The sequence below is a fragment of the Terrapene carolina genome, unplaced genomic scaffold (genome assembly GCF_002925995.2).
Source record: "Terrapene carolina triunguis isolate 2854851 unplaced genomic scaffold, T_m_triunguis-2.0 Scaffold193, whole genome shotgun sequence".
In the NCBI taxonomy this organism is placed as follows: Eukaryota; Metazoa; Chordata; order Testudines; family Emydidae; genus Terrapene; species Terrapene triunguis.
In genome coordinates, this window is record NW_020664544.1 from 3549737 (window position 1) to 3567495 (window position 17759).

Below are 17759 nucleotides of genomic sequence, written 5' to 3' on the forward strand. Positions count from 1 at the left end.
GTCAGGGGAGGGAGGGGACCTCGTGCAGCCAGGAGGGATCAGGCCGGTTCTATTTGGGGTCCTGGAATTGATCGTGTCAAGTCTCTGCAGACAGCTGGAGCTTCCTGCACGTGTCTCCGTTTCCCAGGGCTGGGCTCTGCCCACAGAGTTGAGAAAAGGAGACTGGACCCGGAGAGGAAGTTTCCTGCTTTGCCTCATCGGTTGCCTCGGTCAGGGCCGCACCGATCCAGGCCAACCGGAAACGTCCCACGCGATGGGAGACTCTCGACAGATGGAACCAGCAGGACATTTCAACCCGCTCTTCAGCCGACGTTTTCCTGAGTGCAATTTTGCCCTGTCCTGGGGGAGAATCTCCAGCCCCACATGCCTGCCTGCTCTGGGCTGGATTTCTCAGATCGATATAAACAGCAGGTCGCCTGTTATTACCGGTATCCTGGCATTACAGAGAGGAGCCAGCCGAGGTCAGGGCCCCGTGGTGCCAGGCACTGCACAGACAACTGAATCTGCATAGAGAAGGGAAGGACCATTGGCTCCCTTTTACAGATGAGGAACCAGGGATAGAGAGATTAAGGGAGTTGGTCAGGGTCACGCAAGGAGCCTGTGGCAGAACAGGGACGAGAACCAGGATCTGCCGAGTCCCCACCCGGTGCCTTTAACCACACAGCAGCTCCTCCTGAGCGTATCATTTTATTTCAACAAGCCATCTTTAAACCTTTCCCAGCCTCCCCCACCCTCCTCAGACAAAGGCTCCAATCTGACCCAGTTGGCTAGTAACGTCAACTGGAAGGCAACGTCATAGCCAGTGTGAATGAGTTCGTTGGGACTCAGCCCAGTTTCTCACGGATGGGAGTTGATGTCACAAGAAATCAGGATCGCAACTGGCACCTCTTGGTTTCAGCAGAGGACTCAAGGACCGAACAGACCGTGGAGATGGAGCTCCCCTTCCACAGCTTGCCCCACGTGGCAGTGCCACCAGGCTGGCGCCCCTAGGCATCACGGGACGGGGGCACTCGACTGATATTGCCATGCAGAATTCACAGCAGGCCCCATCCCCCTTTCCAATGTTCTGCGCCCAGCTGGGAAAACCAGGGGGAAAACACCCTCCTGGCCCAAACGCAGGGGCAGCAGCCAGTTCTCTGCACACAGTTGCTGCTGGGACACCCATATGTCTAGAGAAGATACCCTGGTGGGGGGCAGGGTGTCCAGCCTGGCCTATTTCACGTAGTCTCTTTCCAGAAAGATGCACGTCAAAGGTGACCTGCAAAGAGGAAATGAATTGGCTTCCGCCCTTTTTCTATGTGGTTCGGAGAGGTGGAGAAAGAAAGCCTGACAAGTGTTTTTTCCTCCGCTCCTTCCTCCCTAGAAATCTCAGGGATGTCACCTCTGATCTTCCCTGGTTTTGCAGGAGAGCTGCTTGGAGGACACCGGGATCGAGGCCTGGAGCTTTTTCAACCCTTCGTCGAAGGGGCGCGGAATCCTTCCCGAAGAGCTCTTTCTCCCAAGGGTTCCCCCCAAAAGTCTGAATAAACATCACTTCCCTTCTCACACTGGTTTTGCTTCCTTGGTATTCACAACACCGTCTCTCTACAGGTTCTCCTGTCGTCCACGGAGTCTCCCAGGGGAACGAGATCAGAGCTGCTGCTGTGAAAAGCAAACAGAATAAAAACACTTAATTATATTGTATATTACGCACACACAGGGTGCTGCCCAACACACCCGCTCCCACACACACACACACAACCGAGCTAGATTTTTATGATGTCATCAATGACTGTGGTCTCTGAGCCGTTGTAGTCACATACACACACACCTGACTATGTAAGCTTTTATAAGGTCACCCATCACCATGGTATCTGCTGCATTAGCGAATCAGTATAAGGAAACTGTATAGGAGCTTGGGGGTAAACTCTCTCTTAGCCAATCAGAAGCCACTAGCTTCTCATTCCAAGTGTGCATTATCCATTTGTGAGTTGTTCCTTCTGACCAATCAGATCGAGGGAAAAGCACATTGCCTCCTGCAGCCATGCCCCAAACTTTCTAGCCAACTGATTTGAGCCTGCTACTGACATACTTTGGTCCCCGGCTATTGGAGCGGCGGGCGGCCGGCGTGCAACCGGAAGTGCGCCCATTGGCGGCCAATCAATCCAGCTTTTGCAAATTGCAAGCAATGGAAAGCAGTGGCCTGATGGACTCAAGTGAGGATGCACCATTTTGAAGATTTAAAAAAACCCCAATGAAACGGAACCATCTGGCATTAAATATACAGTGACGTCTTGTAAGGTTTGCCGAAATCTGAATGGTCACAATGTTTTCCAGCACATTCCCAGTAGGGCTGGAATAATAAATGATCATAATACTCTGAATGCTTTGGCCTCTTTGACTGGAGAATCTTAAGGGACACACATTAGTTATTCAAGGTAGAACAGTGTTATCCCCCCATTGTATAGATGGGGAAACTGAGTCACGGGGGGCGAGAACCAGGAATCAGTCCCAGCAATCTCAGTTAGAACAGGAAACGGAGAGCCGAGACTCTTGCATTCTATTCCCAGTTCTGGGAGGGGAGTGTCACCTACTGGACAGAGTACAGTGGGGCTGGGAGCTGTTAAACTGCACTTTCCTACCAGGCGCGGAAACAGAACCCAGAAGTCTTGGCTCCTAGATAACACCTCTAACCACTAGACCACCTGTCTCATTACATAGCTATACATTAGCAAGCCACCCACATACATGCACGTGTAGGGCCCGATCCTGCAGTCATTACTTCAAAGGGAGGTTTATTTTGCACTAAGACTCTAAGCACCTCGTGCTGGATAAACACAGAGTCTGGAGGAATTCAGAATCCATCCTACCTATTGAGTAAAGACGAGCAGGTCTGGTGGGCGATAGAGCGATATGTACATCAACCACGAACAAGTGTGCTTCATGCAGGAACTGGGGGAGATTCTCCGGCCTGTGGTAGGCAGGAGGTCAGACTAGATGTTCAGAATGGCCTAGCAATCCACACACACACACTTTAAAGTAACCCAAGCTCAATCATCAGCGCAGTCTCCTCTCAGCCTGGTTCTGCTAGCAGTATCTGCAATCCCTCTATAGAGCCCAATCAACTGCATTCAGATGAGGGGCTCCTAACCACTGTTAACCAGACAGCCTCGGAGCTGGGTTCTCTCTCCTGCCAAGGTTCATTCACGCCATCAAGTTTTCACCTTGTGGGCCGGTTGCCTCAGTTTCTCTTAACTCCACTGGGATTCCTCGCTTTCCCACCAGCCGTCCGGATGGGAGAGGGTTAAAGGGACAGGATGGGTAAGCTATAAATTTCGCATCAGAGAGTGGGGAGAGCGGAGCTGTGGGGGGAAGCTGGGAAAAAGCCAGTGGGCTGTCTCTAGGTAACAATAAACACGGCGAGCAAGGAGCAGCTGTTACACTGACTCTCTCTGCATCACAATGCTGAAATAACGCTAATAAACCACACGCGCGCACATGCACACACGCGCCGGTTCATGGGGGCGGGGGGGAAAAGAGGGTCGCATCCGGGGCCCAGGTGGCCTAGACCACAGGCCTGGGGACAGTGAGTTGAGTTTTGCTATCCAGAGAGGCGGCTGGTGATTAGCATGGGCCATGCCCCAGCTCTGGAGGGGGGAAGGGGAATGGAGAACAAGTCATACCGAAAAATACTGCCAAGAGAGGATGGAGGCCCCGATCCAGTATGCTACAGAGCAGGAAGTCAGCGATGTCTCGGGGAGTGGGGGGGGGGGTCTGTTTATCAGGCCCTTAGCAACCCTGCATTGGAGCAGCTCAGTCGTTAAAGGATTCGATCCTCAGACTGCGAGGGGAGCAGCATCCCCATTTTACAGGTAGAGAATAGAGGCACAAGGCCGGCGGAAAGACTTACCCGAGGAGTCTGCAGCTGAGCTAGGAGACGAATCAAGGGCTGGGAATTCCCAGTCTGGTACCCTGCCCACTTGGTTCTACTCACAAGACCAAGACCCTAAGTTTAGACGTAACAGGCCCCAGTTAGTCCCATGCTTGGATGTATAGGTGCTTATAGGTACACGTTTAGATGTATAGGTACCTATTGGCCCATGCTTAGATGTATGGATGCCTATAGATACACGCTTAGATGCCTAGGGGCTTATAGGTACATCATGAGATTTAAATCTAGGAGCAGCCCTGTTGGCATTGCCGAGTTCAGTGCAACTGCTCCTGTGTGTGCCGCGTTACCAACTCACCATTTTTTCAAGTCCTACAACATTTGGTGTTTCTCGAGGACCCTTCCAGCCCAAATCCTGTTGCTAAATGGGACAGGAGCTAAAAGAAACAAAGGCCACGTCTTTTGCAAATGTAACTAGCGCTTTGTGGGCTGCATCCTGAGATACCTTTAAATGGGGCTGGTTTCCAAAGGGCGGGTACTCAGCACTTTCTGAAAGCCAGGCCCTATGGAGGTGCTTCTGGTACCCCCAAATCACCAGCCTAAGATCCACGGGGTGGGTTTCATGGGGGTGCGAGGGGAGGGGTTGATGTTTTAAAGGAAGAAAATGGGGGGGGGGGGAGAAAATGTGGTGAACCTAAAAGGACAATATTGGTGTCATGGACCTGGGGCAGATCCCACCATCCTCCAGCACTAAAGCTTTGGGGAGACTGCGCACCACCCCATAGAACCCAGCCCAGGTTTTCCAGCCTGGGAGTTTATCTGGGGCTGGATGGATTCTTCGGCAATGCAGACAGGATCAGAATGCTCCTGGTCTGTGCTCCTCACTGTGGAGTCTTGGGGCTCTGATTGAAGGATCATCGTGGTAACATAAGAGTTGCACCCACAATTCTGTGATTGCAAAGCACCCTCAGTATGGCTTAATCGTGGACTCAGAAATGGCCGATGAGTCAAGCATGGAAGTGGGCTCCAAGGTTGGTGGCGACCATGTGACCACACTTTGGTGGCCTCCAGGTGTGGCTGACACTAGCCCCGTGGGCACAGAACAAAACAACAGCTGCACTTGAACATAAGAACGGCCATACTGCATCAGACCAATGATCCATCTAGCCCAGTATCCTGTCTTCTGACAGTGGCCAATGCCAGGTGCCCCAGAGGGAATGAACAGAACAGGGAATCACCAAGTGATCCATCCCCTGTCGCCCATTCCTAGCTTCTGGCCACCAGAGGCTAAGGACGCTTCAGAGCATGGTTTTGCATGCCTGCCCATCCTGGCTAATAGCCATTGATGGACCTATCCTCCAGGAACATATCTAGTTCTTTTTTGAACCTTGTTATAATCTTGGCCTTCAAACATCCTCTGGCAAGGAGTTCCACAATTGACTGTGCATTGTGTGAAGAAATACTTCCTATTGTTTTAAACCTGCTGCCTATTAATTTCATTTGGTGACCCTAGTTCCTGTGTTATAAGAAGGAGTAAATAACACTTCCTTATCTACTTTCTCCACACCGGTCATGATTTTATAGACCTCAATCATATCCCCCCTCAGTCGTCTCTTTTCCAAGCTGAAAAGTCCCAGTCTTATTAATCTCTCCTCATACGGAAGCTGTTCCATACGCCTAATCATTTTGTTGCCCTTTTCTGAACCTTTTCCAATTCCAATATATATTTTTTGAGATGGGCTGACCAGATCTGCACGCAGTATTCAAGATGTGGGCGTACCACGGATTTATATAGAGGCAATATGATATTTTCTGTCTTATTATCTATCCCTTTCTTAATGATTCCCAACATTCTGTTCGCTTTTTTGACTGCCGCTGCACATTGAGCGGATGTTTTCAGAGAACTCTCCACAATGACTCCAAGATCTCTTTCTTGAGTGGTAACATAAAACGATGGGGTCTAAATTAGCTATGTATAGTTGGGATTCTGTTTTCCAGTGTGCATTACCTTGCATTTACCAGCATTGAATTTCATCTGCCATTTTGTTGCCCAGTTTTAAAGCCACCTTTAGAGGCCAGGCAAAGACAATGATTGACCTTCTCAGGCCTAGGTGGTGGCAGCTCAGGGTTAAGGTTAGGTACGTTCTAAGAGGCTGTGCCCACGCGTGGCTTACAGCACTGCTTTCTCTGCTCGGTGGCTCAGTGCAAGAGCTTTGCTTGGTAGGGCTGACTCTCTTGCACCCTGGCTACCAATGGCGAAAGGGAAATGCAAGCTGCTTTGCTTTGCTGTCAGACGCCAGGCAGCCACATTCTTGGGAGTAAGAGCGTGGGGGAGGCTCTTTGAGCCCCAAATATAACAATGCAGCTGCTCTACCTAATTAACAGGCCCTGGAGTGTCTAATTCCAGTAGCTTGTGGTGCACGGATCTGGCAAGAAAAATATTCCCTGAAGATCTGGGATACAGGAAGAAAAATCCAAGCCACATTGGAATTTCAGAGGCAATACTTCCCGTATCCACTGGGCCTGATATCTTCACTGGTCTGATGTGACTCTATCCCTGTCGTTAAAAAAAAAAACAACCACCATCAACCTGCTTGGCAAGCTGGACGCCTGCAAGGCAAATAACAAACCCAGACCTGCACCCCCTGGCCCCAGGGGCCCAGTTCCTTGGCTCCCGGGAATCTGCAATGCAGGCAAGAGGCCTCCGCGTGCACCCTGTGTTACAGCAAATGGGGGGGAGGGGAGTGTGAGAGCTTGATCCTGCCTGTGCAGTCTGGGCCGGTCTCGGAAGCTGGCTCGCGCATGCCAGCTGCTTTCTTGGCACTGCCTGCTGGCGAGGGAGGTATTTAGCTAGAGACGGCAGTGGTGCTTTTTGATGCCGGCATGCCCAGCCCGGAAGGGGAGCTGCGGATGCTGCCCCCAGGATCTTAGCCACAGAGATAGTGGCTCTATCGGTCTAGTCCAACGTCTTCCCCCTTTCCATTCAGATCAGGAAGCAACTGATGCCAATCAAGTCTATTGCAGTGCGATTCCATCTCTCCGCCTGTCCCTTTATTTCCTCTGTCCCTGTTCTTCTCTTCTCTTCTGTCATTCTCACAAGAGCAACGCTGCCAAGACGCAAGGGGGGTATACAGAGACTGTATCCAGGCATGATGCAAAGACACGTACACACCCCAACCCTTCAGGGAGGTAGGAAGCCATGTAAACAAGCACGTGGGAGAGCACACGGGCCCCATGTACATGGAGAGGCGCTGTCTGGCACGAGGTCTGGGTTTCAATTCCCATCATGCCACCGAACGAGGGGGAATTCTGAGTAACATCCGGCCTAGGGAGCTTCTGAGCTGAGAGCAGCATCGAACATGCAGGCAGCAAGGGAACGTCCCGGGTGGAAGATTCCTGTTGTTCCAGCAAAGGGTGGAAAGTAAAGATTCTGGAGATGATCAGGGCCATTTGCTCTCGTAGATGGACTTTCGTCCATGGACTGGCAAAGGTTTTGTCCCGCCCTGCCAGCTGAATGCATTTGATTGGTGGGTCAACTCATGGCGCCCACAGGAAAGGAGACGTGGCCAGGGATGCCCAGTTAGTCCCAGGAACCAAGAGTAACCAGGAAAATTAGACTAAACATAGAACGTTACCAGTTTGGAGGAGATGCGCCAAGCAATGGAGGCCAGGTAAGAAGGGATGGATGGATGGATGTGCATAGGGGTGGGTAGATAGATCGATAGCTTCACGCCACACTTCCTCTAGCAACTCAGGCGTTGCCAGAGTGGACCAGAGCCGAGGGCCATCCAGTCCAAGGTCCCGTCTCTGACAGCGCCAGCACCAGTTGCTTCAGAAGGTGCAAGGAACCCATGAGTGGACAGCTATGGAATAGCCTGCCTGGGGGGTGGGTCTCTGTCTTAGTCCCCACGCGTTAGAGCTTGGCTTAGCCCGCACTCCCAGGCTCTTGCTAGGAAGAGCTGTGTGTGTCCAGCTGGCGGGGAGAAGATCAGCAGGGCCCGGCCTGGGAAGCAGGGGCCCTGGGTTCTAGCACTGACGTGCCGGTGCCCTCGGGCAAGTCATTTTGTGCCACTGTTGCCCTTCCCTCCCGTCTTCTGGGGCAGGACGCATCTCTCACTCCGAGCCTGTGCAGCACCCGGCCCAGCAGGGCCTCTCCATGCTCCCGCCAGGCAATCCTGGGCGTGGGGGGCTCTTTGCCTCCCGCTCTGGGCTTGGCAGCACGTGCCAGCCCACCTGGCGCTGCCATGCCACCGACAACTGCGCGGGGCGCCAGCCCGGGCGGGAAGAGCGAGATCCTGCCGGTAGTGAAGCCAGGCCTGGCGCCTGGGAAGCAGACGCTAACCCCCCTTCGGCAGGCAGCGCGGTCACGCCGGCGGCTGCACTTTGCATTCCAGCGCAGACGGCGGCCGTGCAGCAAACCCGGAAAAAAAAAATCCCCCAAATGACACTAAATATTAATGGCTGCCCTACATTAGGCAGCCTGCACCTGACTCGAGCGAGCCGGGAGAGCCGAATGCCTTCCCCACCCCTTCCATTCTGCAGGGCAGCTGCCCTCACGCATGGCCCAGGAGACAGCCTTCCCTTCCCTGCCAGCAGGACGCCCCCCCACCCCACCCCCGACTGGGACACGCCAGAAGGTGTGGGGGGGGGGGGGGGGGGGGGGGACACCCCCGAGGATGCTGGCCCCCCGCTGCGCCCCCCTTTCCAGAGGTTTCCAGCCCCCCCCCCACACACACACACACTCCTCCCAGGCATCGGTGTGCATGGGAGCCAGGGAGGGGATGAAATAAACAAAGCAAAGGAGGGGGGCTGGGTGCTAAATGGGGGCAGGGAGGGAGTATTTCTGGGTGCCGGGGGAGGGGCGGGCTTTGCCCCTAAGGGGTAGCAGCACTGACCTGGGGGGTCTCAGCGCAGGGTTGGGGAGCAGAGCTGATGAGGATCCAGCAGTAGGGGGGGCTGGGTGAAGGGAGGCAGTGGATGGGATCCAGGCCACAGAGGGAACCCGCCCAGTGGAGGAGCCATCGGCCTCCCAGCCGGGAAAGGCAACAGCTCCTGGGCCAGGGAGTCGCATGGGAAAAGACCTACCAGCCGCTGAGTCCAGCCCAACCAGAGCCATCCCAGTCCCAGCCAACCTGGGCAACGGATGCACGCAGAGTGCCAGGGCCAGCTCGGGGGCGTAAGGCCCCATCCGGGTGCAAAAGGCTTCCCAGCCATGAGCATTGTTGCAATGCTTAGTGTAGACTCTTAGCACAGGAAGGGCCCGTGGTTCCTCATCCTCCAGGTCTCGCTGCGAGGAGGAAGCGGTCATGGGAAATTCCCGTTTGTCGCCCTGGGTTGAAAAGCGTCTCGTTCCCCGTCACCCGCTGGGCAGCGCCTTCCTGCCCCGCAGTGGGACCATCCATCCCCACCTCGTTCTGGGAACTTACCCCCTGCCCGGGGCCCTGCTGAGTGCAGGCTCAGCTGGGGGGTCGAACACCACAGCAGCGCTCTTGGGTTTGCCACGCCGGACCCAGGCCAGCTCCGCCCTGCACCCAGCGGTGCCCACAGATCATCCAGGGACAGCCCGTGGAGAGAGCATGAGAGGGTGGGGGCAGTTCACGATCAGCTGCTAAAAGTGATCCAAAAGCCCCTTCTCCCAGCAGCAGGGCTGGGCTTTTTGGGACACCCAGAATGCACTGGGGCAGCACAAGGCCCTGCTGTATGTGGCCACGAGCTGATGGCTTCCAATCCAACCGGTGCTACTGGATGGACGCTCCAAGCTGCCCTAAGCCAGTGGGTTTCACGGGCCACGTGAGATGAAGTCCAGACACGCTGAGCTCCTGCCCCCGTGACCCAAAGCTGGGTCCTCGCTTCTGTGCTGCTCTTTCCTCAGGCTGTCCCGTAGCTCCCCGACAGATCCTGGCCCCAGAAAGCCACGGCTGCTCTGGACCTCTGGGGGCAGAGGGAGCTTCTATGACAGCCTCTGGGCAATGAGGGGTTACCTCCCTGCTGCAGCTTGCTTCCCTGTCGAGTTGGATTTTCTTGCCCTCGCTCCCCAGCAGGGCTACACCCCCAGGAGAAACCCCTTTAAACCTCTTCTGAGCATCCTCCCTCTTGGGTCAAGCTGTTGGCACCACGTGGCGTCTTGCTGCTTGCTCCAGAGCGGCTGTAGGACACCCCTGTCCTGAAGGCACCGAGCCGTGGGTCGCCCACCCCAGCTCTAGAGGAGGCGCTGAGGATCTCCAAAGGCCTGTTGGTTGGTACAGCCAGCGGGCTCCACTTAGGGGTGGGGAAAGTGGACTGGAGGTGGCGTCACAGCCCGGGCCCGCCCATCTGTCCGTCCATGTGGAGAGAGAACCATCGTGGCTTAAGGGGAAGCAGAAGCCGCTTGGTCTCAGGAAGGCCGGCTCCCGCCTCCAGAATGCCCCAGCGCTGTCCTTGCATTGCGCAGTCAGAGCATCGGCCGCGGGGTGAAGGAAGGAGACGCATCAGTGAATCCTGAGGCGGTTAGGGGAGACCGGCTCTGAGTCATCGCGCACCTGGCACGGCCGTGTCCGCCTGACTGTCCCAGGCCTGGCTCTCCACGACTCCCAGAATGCACTGGGGCAGCAAGGGACCCTGGCGTGAACAAGCAGAATGGTTCTAGTCAACACCAGAGGCTCCAACCCCCCATGCAGTGGGAGGGGGGGCAGCGGGCGTCCCACGTGGGCCGTGTGGGTGGGGAAAGGACAACAGCAAGAGGGCGACAATTAGTAGAAGTTTGCTTAAAAAGAGGCAAACCCGAGAAGAGCCCCAGCTGCCATCGCTGTCTGCACGAGGTGCCATCTCCCACCCGTCCTGTGCCCACGCTGCGTGAGGGAACAGCGTCTGCCCAAGCCGCTGTCCCCAGCCAAACCACGCAGCCGCCCTTGGAAGGAAACCCGAGGGGTGCTGGCCCCCAGCCTGGGCCGAGGGGTGCACAAAGAACCAGGCCTGCTCAGATTGGGGGCTGCCCCTTGGCCAAGAGGAAGCAGATCTGGGGACTGGCGGGGAGTGGGGGGTTTCCTGTCGGGGTGACGTCATGTCAGCAATTCCCCTAGCGCAGTTTATTTACAGAATGTACCCACCTCCCACACTCTCTGGGTCCACACTGCACCAAGCAGGGGTCCGACCTCAGCCCCATCCCACGAAGCAGCTTCCTCTCTCATTCATACACTCAAACCCCGGACAGATCCATAGAATCATAGAATATCAGGGTTGGAAGGGACCTCAGGCGGTATCTAGTCCAACGCCCTGCTCAAAGCAGGACCAATCCCCAACTAAATCATCCCAGCCAGGGCTTTGTAAAGCCTGACCTTAAAAACCTCTAAGGAAGGAGATGCCACCACCTCCCTAGGTAACACTAGCAGGACCAAGTACTGATTTTGCCCCAGATCTCTAAGTGGCCCCCTCAAGGATTGAACTCACAACCCTGGGTTTAGCAGGCCAATGCTCAAACCACTGAGCTACCTTAACGGACCCACGGTGCCTATTTTCCCTCAGCTCCTTTTTCCGGGTTTGTACAGCGCCTAGCGCAATGGGGTCCGAGGCCATGACCCAGAGCCTGGCACCACCACAATACAAACAGAGAGCAAGCACCTGGCCGCAAGGTGGGGATGGGGGGGATTGGGGAAGGCTGTTTGGCAGGAGGGGGTTAACAGTGGCTGAGGGTGCAGGGCAGAGCAGAAGTGGCGGAGTTGGGGCGTTGCTCTCAGGGCTGGCCCATGGCCAACTTGCCCCTGCTCTAAACTGCTACAAAGCGTGCACACGAGCACCCTCCCTCCCCCCGATGTAAGGCTGGGTCCAGCCATTCAGCTGGCAGCCTGGGCTAGACCAGGAAGAAAGGTCTGCTTTCAAAGACATGTTAAAACCCTAGTGTAGACAGGGCAAGCTGCATTTTCAGCTGGGTTAGTTGGGTGGGGTGAATCGTGGGGTTGGGCAGGAACCGGGGGTTCATCTCCCCGCCAATAAACATCAAAACTCCAACTGGCCTTGTCGACACTTAGGATTTCACCCCGTCTCCCCGAGTGTAGGAACAGCCGAAAGCAAAGAGCTGACTCCGGCTACGTCAGGGTGAAACCGACGAAGGGGAGCGGCTGCACCCCCACGCCGTCCGGCAGCGTACCGGTGTAGTTTGGAAGTGATGATACCAGTGTAAAAGGCCCCCGAGGGGAGGGAAATAAGCCAGACTGGGACAGGGTGCCATTATACTGGAAGGGTCTAACTAGATCAGTATAGAAATCACCCCCTTACTGACCCAGTTATTCTGACACACAATCTCCGTGGACATCAGGCCGTGGAGCAACCAGGCAGGGCTGCAGTGATTTCACCCAGGGGGGTTCAAATCACATCTTCTGGTCAATCCACGTGACTGGGTGTGTAGACCGGGCCGCAGGCAGCGGGCTCTCAACTCGCCGGCAGCTGGCAAATGGGAGCGCAGGGGGCACTGGGGTGGTTTAAATTTCTAGACCTGTAGGAGAGGGACAAGGAGCAGCCCCCTTTGGCTTTCTCAGCCCCAGGGCCAAAGCTGTGGGACTGACCCCAGTCATCCCAGCCTGCGGAACCAAGCACCACCCCAGCTGCCTTGGGGGAAGGCACAGCGGAAAGACCACGGAGCTAGTGGAGCAAGCACCAGATGGGGACTCAGGGGATCTGGGCTCTTATCCCAGCTCGGCCACTGGGTGGCTAGGTGACCGTGCCTCAGTTTCCTCACCTGGAAAATGGGGATAACGATCCTGCTCTCCTCTGGAAAGCACTCGGAGAACGACTGACAGAAATAAGGTGAACCAGGGAGGATGATTATTGGGTTATTATCTCTTGGGAGTGGCTCCGATACCTCAGTGAGGGGACCCCTTCTCAACAGGGCCAGCTGCTGAGACTTTGCAGCACGTGGTTCTCATCTGTGCTGAAGGGTTCTCCTCTCACAACCCTCTTAGGGCGAACCTGCCCCCTCCCCCAAGCTGGCTAAATGGCAGAGGCTGGAATATTCACTTTCATTTCCTCCCCCCCGCACCCGCCCGCTACCCCCTTTCCCTCCGCGCTGATCCCCAGCCAAGAGTCCAGAGCTGAAAGTAGCGCGTGATTGATGGCGGTGTTTTCGCGGTAAGCGCACCCTGTAGTCCAATCCTTGTACCTTTCCCAATTCCTCCCTTGTCCCTATTCAGAGATCATGTTGTCTCATGTTGGTCCCAGAGGCACCATTAATTAAAAATACATCCAATTAAATGGCAGGTGAAAACGTGCAATTCCTGGCCCATTCCACCCCTGGTCCCCCTTCCGCCTTGGCGCAGCTGCGCTTTGATTTGAGCGAGAGGAATAGGGGAGGGTTCTCTGAACCTCAGCCAGCAGCGCCCGTGCCAGTCTGTTCGGGCGGGTGCGTGCGTGTGTGTGTGTGTGGGCACACTCATCTCCATGGCTGGTGGATCATCAGCTGTGCCCTGCTGCTCTTCAAGTCGCACGGCTCCTCTTGGCCACTGGGGGTCCCAGGGCCGAAGCTGGGAAGGCTGGGGTGGGCCTCGGGGGGCAGGGCTGGCGGGAGCTACAAGCCAGCGCAAAGTCCTCTGTGGTGTAGAACACCCCTGCCCAAATACTCACTGCGCCCTCCCCCCGAACGGATGGGACAGACAGACAGCGGATAACAGGCCTGGGGAGGAGAGCGTGGTAATGATGTGACAGCTGGGATACGAATGGCTGAATCCGGCAAGACGCTCATTACTGATTGTGCCCACGGACGCGGGGTGGACTCTGTGCCAACTCCCCCCTGCCCTTACCGCTGGGAGAAATGAATCCTAATGGGCCAGCGGAGCCAGGGTGCCCGGCGGGCATTCCCTCTCCAGGCTGGGGAGGGCGGGGGAGACGGGAAACGCCAGAAGGCCAGGCAGGGTGGAGGGGAAGCCAAACAGCAGGGGCAGAGAGGAGGGACACATGGGCTGATAGCAGAGGCCTAACTAGAAGCTGGAAGACAGAGACGGAGGGGGCACAGACACCTACCCAGAGAGGTGGCATGGCCGGTGGAGAAAAGACTGGGTGGAGACACAGGAGACCTGCGCTCTAGTTCCAGCTCTGGCACTGATTTGCTGTGAGACCTTGGGCCAGTCATTCCCTGCTTCCGTGCCTCAGTTTCCCTTCCTCTTTGTCTGCCTTGCTATTTAGACCGTCGGCTCATTGGGGGCAGGGACACTCTCTTACTCTGTTTGTACAGCGCCTAGCGCCCACAGGCCTAACCCCAGCTGCAGTTGCCGGGCACTCCTCGGTTACAGAGAACAGCAGCTGGCAAAAGTGGCCAGGTGGCTAAATGACCAGGTGCTTCCTGGCTCGCAGGCTGCTTGTCACTGTGACATCCAAGTGCCCTGCAACCCCTCTGCAGACACACGTTAGCCAAGGAAATGACAGGCAGGTAAACGGCCAGCGCCAGAAGCCACAGACATGGAGACAGTTGCCAGTGGCCGGGATGCTCTGGCGGCTCGAGCCCTGCGTTAGCCACCAAGCAGGTAGGGGTAGGGGGTAAAGAAGGGGTCTGGCCGGTGGACACACCTCACCAGCAGCCAGGACCCATGTACAGCGCCTGGCACCACGCTCGAGGCGCAGTAACAGTGGAAGCAGGCAGGAGGGGGCCGGTAGATTGGGGCGGGGGGGAGGGAAGAAGGCCCCTGCTCCATTTAGCTCCGGGCCAGGAGCAGGCAGAGTAAATACAAGAGACAGGCCTGGGTGGGAAGGGACGGGAGACAAAGGAGTGATCCGAAAGGGGGCTGAGGTCCTGGGCCAGGAGGCGGTTCAAGGGGGCCGGAGCATTTGGGGCTCGAGAACCCGCTGAGCTTCGCTGGCTTCACTTTAACGCTAATTGGAGATTTTAATCTTCAATGACTTTCTGCTCGGGGTGCCGGCAGGCGCGCCAGCTGTGCTGCAATTCCACTCGCGCCGGCTTTTTAATCAAGCCGCCTTCGCCGCGAAGGGCTGGGGGAAGGGAGGACGCGGAGCAGGGTCGCTGAGGCCAGGCAGCCTGCTGGCCCCAGCAAGGGAAGCCAGCGCGCCTGCTGCCCCCACCGCACTGGGGGGCAAATGCCCAAGATCTGAGCTCGGAGATGCCAGGCCAGGGCCAAGCCTGGGAGCTCAAAGGGCGGCTGGGCTGGGCAGGTCTCATTCCAGGTCCTTGGGGACAGGCATCCGGCCTGCACCACGCTCCACCCCACTGTAGCAAACCGCACAAGGATTGAAGGGACCATGGAGCCAGGCTGCCGCCTAACTCCGAGAGGCTGGGTCCTTACAGCTCCGGGATGGGCTCCAGCAGCAGGGAGATGGAGGAATCTGACATTGCAAGTTCAATAAGCGAAGCTCCCTTGGCAGATTCCTAGAGTCTGATCTCCCGCGTAGCATGGGCCAGCGACCCTCCCCCAGGGGTCCCTGCCTCCAGCCCAGATCTCACAGCTGAGCCAGAGCCGAGCTTCTAGAGAGACATCCAGTCCTGAGTGGAAGACTTCAAGTGATGGACAATCCACCACGGTCCTATTGGTTAATTCCCCTCCCTTCAAATTCTGCACCTTATTTCTAGCCTGAATCTCTCTCTGCTCCCGCTGCCAGTCATTGGCTCTTGCTCTGCCAGATTGGAGCCTCCTGCTAGCGGGAATCTTCTCCCTGTCTAGCTAGTTACAGATCAAATCGCCTCTTAATCTCCCGCTAAGCTAAACCGATCAAGCTTCGTCAGTGCAAATCACGCAAAAGGCGGCGAGGGAATAGAACAATCCGGTGGAGGTGGCAATTCGGCCTGGCTCGTACGTGGGTTTTCTACAGCACCTGCTGGCAGAGTCTTGCAAGATGGCGAGATTTAGGCTGAAATTGATGCCGACGCCGATGGGATTTGCCACCCAGTTCTCCTCTCAGTCTCCCTCGCTCTACCCCACGTCCCTCCCATTCTGGCTCAGGGATGTGACACTTTTCAGCTTGTGGAAGGGTGATGGTCAAACACAGGGATCGGTACTGAACAGAGGTTTGCAGGCAGCTGTCCCCAAGGCCACCTTGATCTTTCAGGAAGGATGGCCCCATGGCTAGATGCTAACCTGGGACTTAGGAAACCCAGGTTCAATTCTCTGCTCTGCCACAAACATACTGTATGATCTTAGGCAAGTCACTTAGTTGCTCTGTGCCTCAGTTTCCCCACCTGTATAGTAGGGATAATAGCAATGCCCTGCCTCCAAGGGGTGCTGCGAGGATAGATACCTTAAGAGAGTGTGTGATGCCCAGCCACTACGGTGATGGGGCCACATAAGTAGCACAGAGAGAAGAGAGGTTTCTTTTTCTCTGAGTGGAAACGGAGGATCAAGCGCCACATCTGAGCTGTTCAAATCGTTCTTTGCGATTAACCCTGGATTGGCCCTGCCGGACGGGCGCTCAATTGCCAAGCTCAGCTTGGTCCTGCTGAAGCTCCTCACGCAGGCTCCTCCAGCACCGACTCCCCTCTGGGTGGCATCCACAAATTTAGCTCCCTCGCCGACTTCGATGACCAAAGCAGGAATCTGGAGAGCTCTCCGGGGCCTTTCACACCACAGCCCAGGGCAGCAGGCTCCCAACCCTGCGTGGTGTTGAACCAAGCCCCGGCCATGGGAACCTGCATCGGGTTCCTGTTTTAAAGTCCGGGTTGAACAGACAGAACCAGAGCTGGTCAGAAAATAAGGGCAGAAAATTGAATTAATTTTTTTTCAAAAACTTGGCTCTTAGAAATTCCAAATGTTGAGGCATTTCTAGGAGCCCCTGAGCAACCACTGAAACAGAAGCATGTTTCATTGACATTTTCCGCACGTGGTGGAGGGAAATTTGGGCTCTGTGACCTCTCACCCAGTAGTTCTCAACCTTTCCAGACTACTGTACCCCTTCGAGAGGTGGATTTGTCTTGCGTACCCCAAGTTTCATCTCACTTGCTTACAGAATCAGACATAAAACCACAAAAGTGTCTCAGCCCACTAGTACTGAAAATTGCTGACCTTCTCCTTTAGATCACGTAATCACAAAATAAATTGCAACTCCCCAGGTTGAGAAACACGGATCTAGTATATAGAGCAGTATAAACAAGTCACGGTGTGGATGAAGTTTTAGTTGGCACTGGCTTCGCTAGTGCTTTTCATGTAGCCGGTTGTAAAACTAGGCAAATACCTAGATGAGCCGATGGACCCCCAGAGAACCTCTGCGTACCCCTGGTTGAGAACCACTGCTCTGGCCCGAACACCCTGAACTGGTCATTAAATGAGCGGGCCTGGTGGCTTTTTATCTGCCATTCTTAAGCACTTTTAGGACCCCCCCTGCAGTATCTTAGTATCTGAGCATCTCCACAATCTTGTATTTATCCTCACAACACCCCTGGGAGGCAGAGCAGGGCTGTCATCCCCATTGCACAGATGGAGAAACTGAGGCACAGGGAAGCTAAGTGACTTTCCCATGGTCACGGGAGGGCTGTGGCAGAGCCGGGAATTAAACCCAGTTCTCGAGCCCCAGGCTAGTGTCCTAACCACTGCGCCAGCTGTCTCTGAGGATGGCTGTTTTCTCAGCAAGCTATTTGAGTGAAGTAGGATGAGGTTGCTCTGGATCTATGGATCAACGACTGGCCAGGAGCAACATGGGAAGAGGGTCTTGACAGCTGAGCGGGAATCCTGCAGGATTTGCACACACAAGGTCTGGGAGTGCGTGTTGGCAGGTGGTAGGTACAATTCAACATGCCCGAAGCGTTCGGCGCTGATGCGTTTCCGTTTGTCGCTCGAAATCACCCAGCCAAGGTTTCACGCAAACAAGTTCCCATCGTTGCTGTCTCCACCTCGTTTCCGGTGCGATGGGTCGGCCACTCTGGACCCCGAGTGGAGGGGTAAGGAAGGGGGGGAAGTTGTGATCAAGTCAGAGAGACGCTGTGGGG

General features: G+C 55.6%; 1 protein-coding gene across 1 annotated transcript in view; it reads right to left on the bottom strand.

The window, feature by feature from the left end:
- Window positions 1-753: 753 nt before the first annotated feature.
- The window catches only part of CDK12 (cyclin dependent kinase 12), a 72238-nt gene continuing 55232 nt past the window's right edge, over window positions 754-17759 (bottom strand). The window contains exon 15 of the transcript XR_003899859.1: window positions 754-1641. The gene's annotated coding sequence lies outside the window, so the exon portion shown is untranslated. The remainder of the gene's footprint in view (window positions 1642-17759) is intronic.